At 38.0% G+C, this 13934-nt stretch overlaps 1 protein-coding gene across 1 annotated transcript in view; it reads left to right on the forward strand.

Moving 5' to 3' along the window:
- The window catches only part of CHIP (carboxyl terminus of HSC70-interacting protein), a 58837-nt gene that overhangs the window by 1869 nt on the left and 43034 nt on the right, over positions 1-13934 (forward strand). The window lies entirely within an intron of this gene.

Raw genomic sequence — 13934 nt, forward strand, 5'->3', positions numbered from 1 at the left:
GACCACCAAAGATCCGGGTGAGTCACTGCATTTAATTTGCTTATCATCAGACTAAATTAAACAACCGTGTCCAAAACTTTTAAATTAATAATTATGAGAATCGTGCGTCTCATGAGTCCATGACACGTGGATTTAAATTACGACATGGAAAACTATGAGGTAGGGGAGATTGTTTTGTGTCACGTGGTAATCATGTAATCAATTTACGTAATCTCGCACGTTCGAATTAATTAATTGACATGAAATACTTCATTTTATTTTATTTTGGTCTGTCACAGTTAACGATTGGATTTTGGTTAATCTTTATTTTTTTTATTAAAATTAAACTTAACCGAAATGCCCTGTTTTCCAACATAAAAATGTAATTTTTTACAGTTAAAAATCGGTTAATCACTATTACTCTTTTGTCAATGTTAAGCTACATCTGAGAAAACAATCACATGACTAGTTACTGGTTTATTGATTTATTTTTCAGGATATGGATACTGCAAGTACCCCAGCGTGACTCTATGAGATATCATTCGTCAAATTTATTATTACCATTCCATGAATTTCCTTTTAGAAATTGAATTCATTTACCAACGTGTGTTTTTGAGGTGTTTTTAGCACTTAATTACGTTGGTGTGTCGAAAAAGGATGATCTCTACTTCAATAACTATAGACATATATTATATAATTGATGTTAGTCAGTTATTTGTCCTATGTTTATTTATTTATTTATTATTCTAATTTACGATTAAATTTTTCTTTCACATGCTATGCTAATAATGTAGTAACGGCTATAATTTGTCGTCAATAAAGCTCATATTATGATTAAAATAAGTTGTCTAAACTCGAAACTCTTCTATATTTTTTTTCTCCTTAAAATATAAACTCCACTATGCATATCTTTATTGTTGCTCACGCCAACGGTTGTATTCAATGCTATTTATTTATTCATTTATATATCTTTAAAGCAACTTCTTTGTTGCCTAAAAGGGCATTTCATTTCTTTCTCAGATAAATGCGGCTTCAAGCCTTCAACTTCTTGGATGCTTATCCATTACATATTAGAAGAGAGAATGCTTTTAACCAGGTTCTGCCACGTGGCGCCTCCAATCGGCGACACGTGGCGCAACCTGGTTAATCCATTCTCACTTCTTTAAAGTTTTTTTTTTTTTTTTTTTTTTGCCTTCTGCTTTCCGATTTTTTTTTTTTTTTTTCCTTCCAAACATCCATTAACATTATTATCATTTATAATTTTTTGATTTTTTTTTGATTTTTTTTTATGTGTATTATAATCATAATTACTGATACTATATTATAGTATATCAATAACATATATTATCATTTTTTTTTCCGACCCTTAATTTTTTTTCCCTCTCTCATCAATATATTTTGTATAATTTTTTTTATGTATATTAATTTATTTCCTCCCTCTTTTTCTTTTTCTTTTTTTAACTTTTTTTTTATATATTTTTTTCTTTTCTTTCCCCCGGTCTTTATTATTTTTTTCTCGACTTTTAAATTTTTTTTCCCATCTCATCAATATATTTTGTATCTTTTTTTATTTATATTTTTTTTCTATCTCTTTCATCAATATATTTTGTATAATTTTTTTATGTATATTATAATCATAATTGCTAATATTATATTATATCGATAACATACATTATCCTTTATTTTTTCCCTCCGCCTTTAATATTTTTTCCCTCTCTCATCAATATATTTTTTATATCTTTTTTATTTATCCATAACATAGTAATAAGAGGCAATGCCTCTTCAACTTTCATTCTGGTTCCGTTACGTGGGAAAACATGCAGTATTTTAAAAACTTGCAGTATTTTTACAGACAGGAAAACATGCAGTATTTTAAAATTTTTTGAATCATAAAAGAGGTTTTTTCTACTTTTTTATTTTATTTTTAAAACATCATTGACAACGATTTTTCTAGATTTAATTTAATAAAATTAAAAGTCTTCAACTTATTTTATTTTCTTTATTTTTATTTCCCACTTTTTTTAAGAAAACAATAAAAATTTTGCTGACTCGCGCATCGCGCGTTTATTCAACTAGTATAATTATAAAGCATAGACCTTTATTCTGTTTCGTCACTAATTTTTAAAAGCGAGACAGCCTTTATAAAAGTGTTTTTGCCAGCTATGTGACGCTGGTCCACAATTAAAGCCGTCGTCAGATATTGTTCTCTCGCTTAATTCAACGAAGCTCAAAGTGAGCATTGAGGCTTTGGCCCCACGTGGCGGAAAAAGAAAGATCTTTTTGCCTTTCTCCGCGAGAGAACGGTTTGAAACAATAGGTGGCTCTCAAGTTAGTTCTACAAGCTATCTCGAGCTATGTTTATGAGTTGCTTCAAATTTCCGAAAAAGCCTCGTTCACAAGAATGTCCTTGAAACTTTCCGACCATCGTTCAAAAAAGAGAACACCCGTGGAGAAACACCGTACGTATTGATTCTCTCGCGTAGTAGGATAACTTATTTCCAACGAAGAAACAAACGTCGATTTTATCTACTAGCCTAGTGGCCCGTCAAATTATTCGAGAGAATATGGAATTCACAAAGTTTCGAAGATCCAACTTTCGGTGTCATTTTTTTTATCTGATTGTCGTTGCAGTCACTCGGTGCGATGCACCAACGTTTGAATGTCGTCCTCATGTTCGATCTTAATTTATATTTTTTTCATAGAAAAGTCTCACAAGAGCTGATCTAGGAAAGAATGGTTCATCTAGGGTTTAGAGAGCATTACATGTTAAGTATAATGCGTTCACTATTTATATACTTGATTAAAAAAAACAAACAATTATAATACTTTTCCAGTGATTTAAGCTAATCCAATTCAATTTTAAATTTTTAAAAACAAATTAAAAAATTACAACCGACGACGATTTACCAATTAAACCTTGCCGTATTATAAACTGCTCGCTTGCTTAGCCAAAACCATAGCAAGAGTACAAACCCATATCGTCTGTCCTTTTTTCGTGTCTCCCTTCGTGTCCCTCCAATAAAAATAAGTCGTGTCATCATTTTATTTAATAATTTGTGTATTTTTATTTAAAAATAAATTAAAATAATCAAATTGACTTATTTTTACTGGAGAGACACGAACTGAAACACAGAAAAGTAGACAAATGATCTGGATTCAATTTCAAATACCATTAAACCATCCTCCAATATTCCAAGCAAATCACAAAGGCCACAAATAATATTAATATATTGCATTTGCGTTGTAAACGTAGGAAAAAAAAATCAAAGAAGGTGGATTTCAAATAAATTAAGAACAACAAATGTTACAATATATCTTGGCATATTATGTATACGACTTTCACAATAAGTATGCATGCAAATTACAAGCCTTTACGTACGTAGGATCGATATAAATAACCCAAACTAGGGTTTGTCAAATACTACTATTTCTTACATAGAGTAGAGGCCAAGTTAGGGTTTATGAGGGGCCGGTTTTGGAGGTCTGTTACGGCAAAAATTAATAATCGAGCAACCGCGAGAAAACTTGTTGACCGGTCGCGCTGGCGCGTTGGGGTCGGCGCAGACCCCGCCGGGCCTGTGGCAAGGGTCCAACACGCCCGGATGAATAAACTTTTTCGCCTCCGAGACATGAGTCATACCCATAAGACCGATTATTGCAAGCACAAAACAAGTCAACCACACCTTATTCATCATCATCGCCATCGTCGCTTTGCAACTCAAAGACGACAACGATGAATTTGTGACAAAGATCTTTGCTCTATATATTAATAGTTTTTCTTTTCTTCGACATCATCTTTTTCTTTCTAGTTAATATATATGTACGTGATAGAAAATTTGTGCCTCAAAACTTGGATTAGATAGGTTGTTATTAGGTGGCGGTTGGCTTATTTTTGGATGATGGGTTATGCTTTTGTTAATGCAATTCTGTTTTTGACCTCATTCAGTTATGGCAGGTATATTAGATCGATGCCTATATGTGTTCATTTTCTCTCGCTCCTCAAAATAAATACCCCAACGAAAAAGAAGCAGATAAATCCTACGACAACAAATATTACGTTTAGAGAAATTGCTCTAAATAGTAGTAAATCAAATGCTTTTTACTTTTTTGGACTTTTTTTCAAAAAGGTCACAAATAGGACTTGGTAATTAATTTTGATTTATGTAATTACCCTTTTACCCCCGTGAATATTAAAATTTAAATAAAAAATGTTACTATTTTATTAATGACCGGATTTCTTACCTTGCCTCCACGTCACCTTCCTCTTCATTTCTTCATTGACCGAGTTTAACCAGAAGAGAGAGAGAGAGAGAGAGTGAGGGCGAGCGACAAAAAAAAAAAACCGTCCAACTTCCTTAACCAAACCGTCTCGATTTGTTTTTCAAACTCCATAATCTCACTCACTTCGTCACTCTCGTCCATTCTTCGCCCAAGAAATGAAGATAAAGAACAAGTCGCCGACCAAACGCCCCCCAAAAGTTCCAAAACCTAACCCTAAAAAGAGGAGTCTTCCTCAATCATCGGCTGAAACTCCACCTCCAGTGACGCATGCATCCCCGCGTCGGAGTCCACGCGTGACTTTTGGCTCGGAGTCACCAATGCAAAACTCCCCGGCGAAGAAATGGAAGAAGGTTCTTGCGCCGCCGAAGAAGAAGAGGAAGGTGGTTCTTGAGTCGCCTTCAAATTCTGACTCCTCTGTTCCTTGTACATCCGAGAGACATCAGAAGGTGAGTTTTTTTTACTTGCATGTTAATTTTGTGTTGATTATGTGTGGATTTTGTGTTGATTCATGGGTTTGCATGTTTATTGTGTGTTTCATGTAACTGTTAGTTTGACAAAAGTGTTCATTTTTTATGTTATTGGGGATTATGTGTGTATTTTGTAAGAAAATTAGATTTTTCTAGGCTTGCTCATATTAGATGTAGGTTCTGTGAATTGTTTTGTGTCACACATTTCTGGGTATCGTGATAATTGTGTCATGAAATTTATGGATTTCTGTGACAATTGTGTCACGAAATATATGGGTTTCGTGACACCTATGTGACGAAATTTCTGAGTATCGTGACAACTATATCACGAATTTCTGGGTATCGTGACAACTATGTCACGATACCCTGAAATTCGTGACACAATTGTAGCGAACCCCATAAATTTCGTGACATAGGTGTCACGAAACCCATATATTTCGTGACACAATTGTCACAGAAATCCAGAAGTTTCGTGACACACGAAACCCAGAAATGTCGTGACACAATTGTCACGAAAACCACAATGTTTATGTGTTTAATGTTCCAACTCATATGTGTTTAATGTTTTAACTTTTATGTGTTTAATGTTGTAATTTTTAGGGTTTCATACGAAGGATAAAAGAAGATGAAATAGAGTCAGGCTACTCGTTCAACTTCCATGGGAACTTGGACGATTTCGAAAAGGAGACCGGCATGACCGCCAACCAAAAAGACTTATTCAAAAAGACGTGTTTTGGGCAGTTTCTAGACATGCCCTTGATAACAAAATTGTCCAGAATAATAAGTCATTTGGTGTTGAGATCTGGTAATTATGATGAGGCCGGTGCATCTAACGATTCTCTGGTCATGGAGATTGGTGGAAGACCCCGCGAGTTCACCAAAGAGCACTTTTCCCTGATCACAGGGATAAGATTCAGCGAAAACTACGCAAAACAACCACGGTACGCTAATGTGGTTGAGGGAGGGCTATACAATGTCACCTTCTGTAATGGTGCTCTTTGCCGGAAAATGGCCAACATTGGTGCAGTCCTTGAGAGTAGCCACGAATGGCCAGATGAGAGGAAGGTGAGACTACTCCTCCTCCACTTTCTGTACAATGTTCTCTTGGCGGCCGAGAAGACCGTCAACCTCCCCTGCGATAGCTACATCAAGATGGTGGATGACCCGGTTGTTTTCAACAACTACCCATGGGGAGACGTCGCCTGGAACTTCTTTCTAGGTTCTATCGTGGGCTTTGTGAGCAAGGCCAAGACCATCAAGGAGGGTAAGAACCCAAAACTCCACCTGCCGGGTTTCGTGTTCCCACTCCAGATATGGGGTTACGAGTGCATCCCACGATTCGTGGAGCTGGAGTTCGCCTCAATACTCGTTGCCGACGCAACGCCGCTGATGAGGCGTTGGGCTACTAAATCAGGGAAGGTCTTGGAGTCCCAACTACAAAAGATTCGATTCCAAGAGGTATGAATATGATTGATAAGAATATTTACATTTAATTAAATTTTGATTAACTTCGGACCTCTTCCAGATCGATTTCAAGCCGATCGGTGGTGAGGTAGAGTCTGCGAAAACTGCGAGGACTGTTGTGAGCCCCTCTGAGAAGAGGGGGAAGAAGAAAAAAGAAGACATTGTTACCACAGCATCATCATCAATTGAGGTAATGGTTTCTTAAGTAAAGTAAATTCGTGACAGTAAAGTCACGAAATCAAGTAAGTCACGAATTCGTGACATGTAAGTCACGAATTCCAATATTTTGGTGACATAACAGTCACGAAAAATATTTGATTTCGTGACTTTCATGGCACGAGTATACGTGATGTCGTGACATCTATGTCACGAATATAATTGATTTCGTGACTTGTATGTCACGAAAATACTTAATTTCGTGATTCTATTCTCATACAAAATTATTTGTACATTGCAGATACGCATGTCCGCAATGGAAAAGGATCTGAAACATTTCAGAATTGAGTTTCTTGAGTGGAAGAAGCAGTTTTCCACTGAAATGCGATCCATTTCAGAAACCTTGAAAGAGGTTCTGGACAAGCAACAATCTCAGGATGATGATTTTGTCAACCTTCAGAAATATGAGGAGGAGGTGACGGAGAAGCAAGGAGAAGAAGAAGAGAACAAGGAAGAGGAAAAGGACAAAGAAGAAGTGAAGGACAAAGAAGATGAGAAGGACAAAGAAGAGAACAAGGGAGAGGAGAAGGACAAAGAAGAGGAGAATGACAAAGAAGAGGAGAAGGAAGATGTAGTTGTGGACAAATCAAATGAGTTGGAGAACAAAGAAGCCGAGAAAAATGATGAAGATCAGCCATCTATTGGAGGCCAATGTAAAGAAGATGATCTGCAGAAGAAAAAAGATGATAGTGAAGATGACGAAGACGGTGGGAGAGGTCCTGAAGATGAAGGGCCAAAAGAAGTAGACAGGAACCAAACGCACGCTGATGGCGGCGAGGACCAAACCCAAGCCGGCGAGGACCAGACCCGAGCTGAAGAGACCCAGGAGTCTAAAACGCCTATGCGACGTCCAGAGGCGGCTGATGAGGTCTGTTCCTCGTTGTTGAAGATGCCTGGAAAGCTCATAATGATTTCATCATCAAATGAAAAGCCTACTCGCCATAGGAGGGCGCCAACGGTCTTCACACCGACACCCGCGCCGGCTGTGTTTACGAGGTTCACACGACCACTTCGGCCACCGTCAGTCTATCCATTCTCCTACCCTAAAGACGAGATTTCTGTGGGAGATATTGCAGCAATGGCTAAATGGATTAAAGTTGGTCTTAAATCGAATCACAAAAATGCGTAAGTATCTTTCTCCTTCTTACATATATTGTCTGGTAATTTTAAATAAAAATGAGATCTAATACTTGTGATTTTTCAGCAGTCCGAAGTACAAGTCACCAGAAGAAGATTTATCTCCCTCGTTCCATTTTACGGTGGTTGAGATTACATCGAAGACGTGGTTTTACTCTTTGTGGACCCCGGTTGAGTGGCTTACGGGAGAGGTACGTCCGCTCAACCAGGTTTTTTAGAGCCAGGGATGACAAACACCACTGCACTTCAGATTGTTTTTTGTTTTTTGTTTGTGTGAATGTAAATAGATAAAACCATGATTTTTCTAGCTTTGTTGTGACCTGTTTTTTATTTGGTTTTTTGAACTTCATGTAATAAATTCTATATGTCGTGACAATGAATTTCTGAACCTGGATGTTCACTTGGATTTCACTTGTTATTCTACATACTCAATAGTCAACTGCATTTATTTGTTGTTAATATTTAGTACGTGACAACATTGTCACCAGAAACTGTGTTGTTGTCACCACATGAAGATAAGAATCTGGTGACAATATTATCACGAAGTGAACACTTATATGTCACTGATTTCTGTGAATTTTTTATTTTGCAGCATATGGACGTCATTTTCTACTACTTGAGAAAGAAGGGGAAGTATGGAAATTTCCGAAAGCCGTTTACGACAACCAACTCGTACTTTCTACCAATGCTCACCCGATGCCATGATGCTTGGTCCAAAGCGAAGAACAAGGACGTGTTCACTTGGATTTCACTTGTTATTCTACATACTCAATAGTTAACTGCATTTATTTGTTGTTAATATTTAGTACGTGACAACATTGTCACCAGAAACTGTGTTGTTGTCACCACATGAAGATAAGAATCTGGTGACAATATTATCACGAAGTGAACACTTATATGTCACTGATTTCTGTGAATTTTTTATTTTGCAGCATATGGACGTCATTTTCTACTACTTGAGAAAGAAGGGGAAGTATGGAAATGTCCGAAAGCCGTTTACGACAACCAACTCGTACTTTCTACCAATGCTCACCCGATGCCATGATGCTTGGTCCAAAGCGAAGAACAAGGACGTGTTTGATTGGACGGACCATTTAGTTGTGCTTGACTACATAACTGCCGAAAAAAAAAACAGGTTTTGCAAACACTCCATGGGCAGATGTTAACACTATCTACGTCCCTGTCCATGTGCCGGACCACTGGCTCCTTGTCGTAATTTCCCTAAGCCGTAGAGCGCTAACAATATACGACTCTATGGACTCGAAGTATGCACGCAATGTTCGTGATAGCATACAGATGATGGCGGATTTTATCCCCATTGTGTTGGCCGTCGTCGGTTTGGGAGATGGCAACTCGGAGCCATTTAAAATAGTAATAGCGCCTATGCCACAACAATCCAATGGGTAAGATCTCTTCTCATAATTGTTTATCATGTTCTATTTTGATGTATATTTAATACTAGTAAGCAACCATGAACAGGGGAGACTGTGGCATGTTTTGCGTAAAGGCCGCCGAATTTATGATCCATGGGATTCCGGTGAGTAGTTTGCATCAAGACAATATTTCCATGTACAGAAAGAAGATGGCAACCGAGTTGTACAAGCACGGGGCATTAAAGATGGCAAACAATGTTGAGTCAGACGAAGAGAATTGAAAGTAGGAGAAGCGATTAGTGATCCAAATTTTTTAAATAGGGTGAAGTGTAGTGTTTTGGAATGTCTTTGTGATGGCGGTGTGACTCTTAATTCTCCTTTGTAGAATTTGTGTGACAAGGTCGTCACGAAGACATGGTCTACGTTTTATAAGTACGTATAGGGGCCAGTAAATTATTAAATATGTAACTCTATACTCTTTTGGATGTGATTATATGAAATACAATTCATATGATTTATATGAAAAATGGGGATTTCGTTACTTCTCTGTCACGAACAATGGGCACTTCGTTACTTCTCTGTCACGAAAATTAATATAATGTCACGAAAGTGGGATTTCGTGACGTTCCTGTCACAATGAGTATAACGAGTCTAACCTGAACTCCAGCTTTTAATTGTATAAATTTAAATTTAGTGCTCCACCTATCACGACTCTCCCGAAAGCCTAGACGATTGCTATGTGGCTTCCTCTAGGTAACGGGTTCGAACCGTACTCAAGTTAAACAACTACAAAATAATAAAATGAGGTATTGTAAAATACCTCTTTTTTAATTTTTATATTTATCATTCGTACCTGTCACGAGAAATAGTGATCTCGTGACGTTCCTGTCACGAATATTATGCACTTCGTGACGTTCATATCTCGAAAAAGGGGAACTTCGTGACGTTGGTGTCACGAAACATGGGGATTTCGTGACGTTCCTGTCACGAAACATGGGGACTTCGTGACGTTCCTGTCACGGAACATGGGGATTTCGTGACGTTACTGGCACGAAACATGGGGATTTCGTGACGTTCCTGTCACGAAAATGAAGTCTTCAAGTCACGAAACGGTACGTTTTCGTGATATACAAGTCACAAAATTGTTCCCTTTGATGGAATTTAATGAGAAATCTCTTCTTCTTTTCATTAAATCCATCGTAGGGGATCAATGGTTGTTATGAATATTAAAATGTTAAAATTTGAAGAATAAATGGACATCCTACCTAGAATATCAAGAAAATATGAGAATGATAAATGGTAAGTGAGTTCTACTTACCTAGAACATCTTGACGAACTAATGCGTTTTGTATCGTTAAGTGTTGTTGACATACATTCATTTGTCCCATTTCATTTCATCATCTCAAAGGGACAGAATTTAAAGTACTCTAATAAACATATGAACATAGGTGAATGAGGTTGAACGTCATGTCGTCCGACATGTCGTTTTCAACTCTAATTTCTCCTTAATGTTGGAATGTTTTGATTAATAGCGTTGGTATTCCTCCCAAAACAACTCATTTAAGAGTCTAGGATGTCATGACGTTCCTCTCACGAGAAATAGTGATCTCGTGACGTTCCTGTCACGAATATTATGCACTTCGTGACGTTCATATCACGAAAAAGGGGAACTTCGTGACGTTGGTGTCACGAAACATGGGGATTTCGTGACGTTCCTGTCACGAAACATGGGGACTTCGTGACGTTCCCGTCACGAAACATGGGGATTTCGTGACGTTCCCGTCACGAAACATGGGGATTTCGTGACGTTCCTGTCACGAAAATGAAGTCTTCAAGTCACGAAACGGTACGTTTTCGTGATATACAAGTCACGAAATTGTTCCCTTTGATGGAATTTAATGAGAAATCTCTTCTTCTTTTCATAAAATCCGTCGTAGGGGATCAATGGTTGTTATGAATATTAAAATGTTACGAAATTGGAAAAAAAAAGTCCATACCCAACATTAGTACATCACGAAAAAGTCTTAAAAACATATGATCATAGGAGGACGAGAATTATAAAAATAATTTTAAAACATGTGATATAGTCTAAACATTAAAACATTAAATAATTAAAACATTAAAACATTGTAAATATTGAGTACCTCATCTCGAACTACATTTTATTTCTTTCCATCCACCCCCCTTTGGCAAGCCGGCAAATCTTTATGGTCTTCGACAATAGCTCCCTTTGATTTCAAAAATTCCTCCCAATTCTCGCCGAATATTTCTTGAAGAACGGAGTTAGCCATCAAAACCGGAGATTTGTAATCCTCACCTGCATGCATCTCTACATACTCGTTGTATTCAGCTTCGCTCATGTCATCACGCTTCTTTAATTTCCTGGGATGGCGCGGAGATGGAATCATGTAATATCTCGCGGTTGAGTTTGCACTTCCTGAAGGCATCTCCGACGTCTCATTCAGGGTCGAAAGTTTTTTACTCGAATCGCTTCCCTTCGTCGTTGGATCTTTAGCGTCCATTTCACCGTTAGACTCTTTCGAACAATATTATCAGTTTGATATGAGGTAAATATCAAAGGTCGGATAAATATGAGGATTCCTTACCTAACTTTTGTGGTAAGTAAATGCTAAAATAAATATTCTTACCTAACTTCCAAAGTTGGTTGTTTAGTAATTTAATTGCTATGAATGCCATTTATTGCTATTAAATATCCATATCCCAAATACCAACTCGGTCAAAACAGCGAAAGATATCATGGTTCACGAAAATGGCACGAACTCCGTGACTTCTATGTCAAGAAAAATGATGATATCGTGACTTCTCTGTCACGAAACAATTGAATGTCGTGATTTCTATGTCATGAAAAATGATGATTTCGTGACTTCACTGTCACGAAAACATTGGATGTCGTGACTTCTATGTCATGAAAAATGATGATGTCGTGACTTCTCTGTCACGAAATAATTGGATGTCGTGACTTATATGTCATGAAAAATGATGATTTCGTGACGTCTCTGTCACGAAAACATTTGATGTCGTGACTTCTATGTCACGAAGAATTGTTATTTCGTGACTTCTCTGTCAGTGAGAAATTGTTTAATGGGACTAAAACGTCACGAATGAGAAATTTAAAAATCCATAACAAACATAACAAACTAAGTGAGAAATAAAGTAAAGTACAAATCCAAATTGGTACATCAAATAAAAAGTTTTAAAAAAAGGAACAATCGAGCTCATGTTCGGGGTCGGCTATGGTGGGTCGGGATCGCGTTGCGACATGTGGCTCGATTATGTCCTACTCCACCACACCGACTGCATTTATTCCTTCTATCCTCATCCCCTTCCCATTGAGAGGGTATTCTTTTCTTTTTCGGTCTTCCGGCGGCACGAGCCGCAACATGAGGTGGATTTACTATTTTTTGCGTGACTTCCTCTGGAAAATTCCACGACTCCTCGCTGCCAATTGGATGAATTACACCTGCATAACAACTTCTCCAATATTCGGTGGTGTAGTAATTTGATATGTACTTCTCAACTGCGAAGTTTCGAAAACCGCAAGCCGCAATGCCGTGGGGACAGATAAAGTTGTCAGTTTGAAAGACACGGCAACTACATGTCTTCTGTCTCAAATTTACAGCCCACTTTTGCCCCTCTCTATCAACGACTTCAAACTCGTACACCGATGATGGACGCACCTGTTCCGCACCCAATACCATTTTTTTACGGGTTATAATTAAAAACATATTATAAAAAAATTAAAAATTGAATGCCTATCACGTACCCCCAGTCCAGTAGATTTAGCGTGGTATTCTTCAAGTTTTTTATTCGCGTCAACGCAAAGGATCGTCAACGTTCCCAACGCTTTTTCTCTACGTTCGTAAAACCATTTACTCATTCTCTCCCGGAGAAAATCAAATAGCTTGGCAATAGGGAACTCTCTCGGTTTGACATTCATTGCTATCCGCGACTCGGCATTGTTTGATGTCATTATTGAGTACCTCTTCTCCGTGTAGAAACTACGAGCCCATTTTTCGTAGCCTACGTCGTTCTGAAGATAAGCTCGGACTCTTGGATCTTCCTCATCTATCATAAGCATATACTTTTCAAACTCTGCATACGTGTATGCCTTTGCTGCAGCATAGAACGTCCAATTCACCTCTTTTGATAGACCTTTGATTTGGTTCTTCACGTTCTTCAAAATATGAAACATGCAATAACCATGGTCTGAGTTAGTGAAAACCTTTTTCACACTGTTAATGATTCCCGTGTTCCTGTCAGACACTATGACCTGATGTGACCTCTTCCCGATTGCTTCCTTTAACCTTGTCAAGAAGTAAACCCAGGATTCAGTAGATTCTGAATCACCAGCGCCGAATGCGAGGGGGTAAACTTGTTCATTCGCATCCATACCACATGCTGAAAACAGTGTGCCTTTATAGTAACTCTTCAAAAAAGTGTCGTCGATGATAACTACGGGCCGTAGATACCATCACCCCCTTTTCCAAGCACTAAACGACATGAAGAAGTATTTGAAACGGTGGGATCGAGGAGTTGTGACAAGGTCGAATGACGAACCTGGATTGTTAGTCGACCACATGTACATGAATTTAGGCAGAGATCTATACGATGCATCATCGGTGCCAAACAATGATGATAGTGCCGCCTGTCTTGACCTCCATGCTTTTTTGTAGGACATGTCCACTCCAAAATCTTGTTGCATGTAGGACATGATGTCTTTGGGTTTGCATGGTGAACATGAGGGATCGATGTACCTGTGTTTCATAGTCTCGCCTACAAATGTGGACGTAGCCTGAGGATGTTCTCCTTGTCTGAATTGTGTAGCACACGTGTGCTCAGAATCATACCTGCAAGAATGTAAGAGCAATGTTAATTTCGGGTCACCACGATAATATCAATGTAGAAATAAGTAATAAGTCACCTCCTCACTTCAAAGATCTCGGATGTAGTCTTTTTTACTCCACGAACAGACCACGCGCATGAGTCATCTCGACAA

Source organism: Urtica dioica, chromosome 8 (assembly GCF_054948205.1).
Source record: "Urtica dioica subsp. dioica isolate 48M chromosome 8, U.dioica_male_clone48M_v1_H2, whole genome shotgun sequence".
Classification (NCBI taxonomy): Eukaryota; Viridiplantae; Streptophyta; class Magnoliopsida; order Rosales; family Urticaceae; genus Urtica; species Urtica dioica.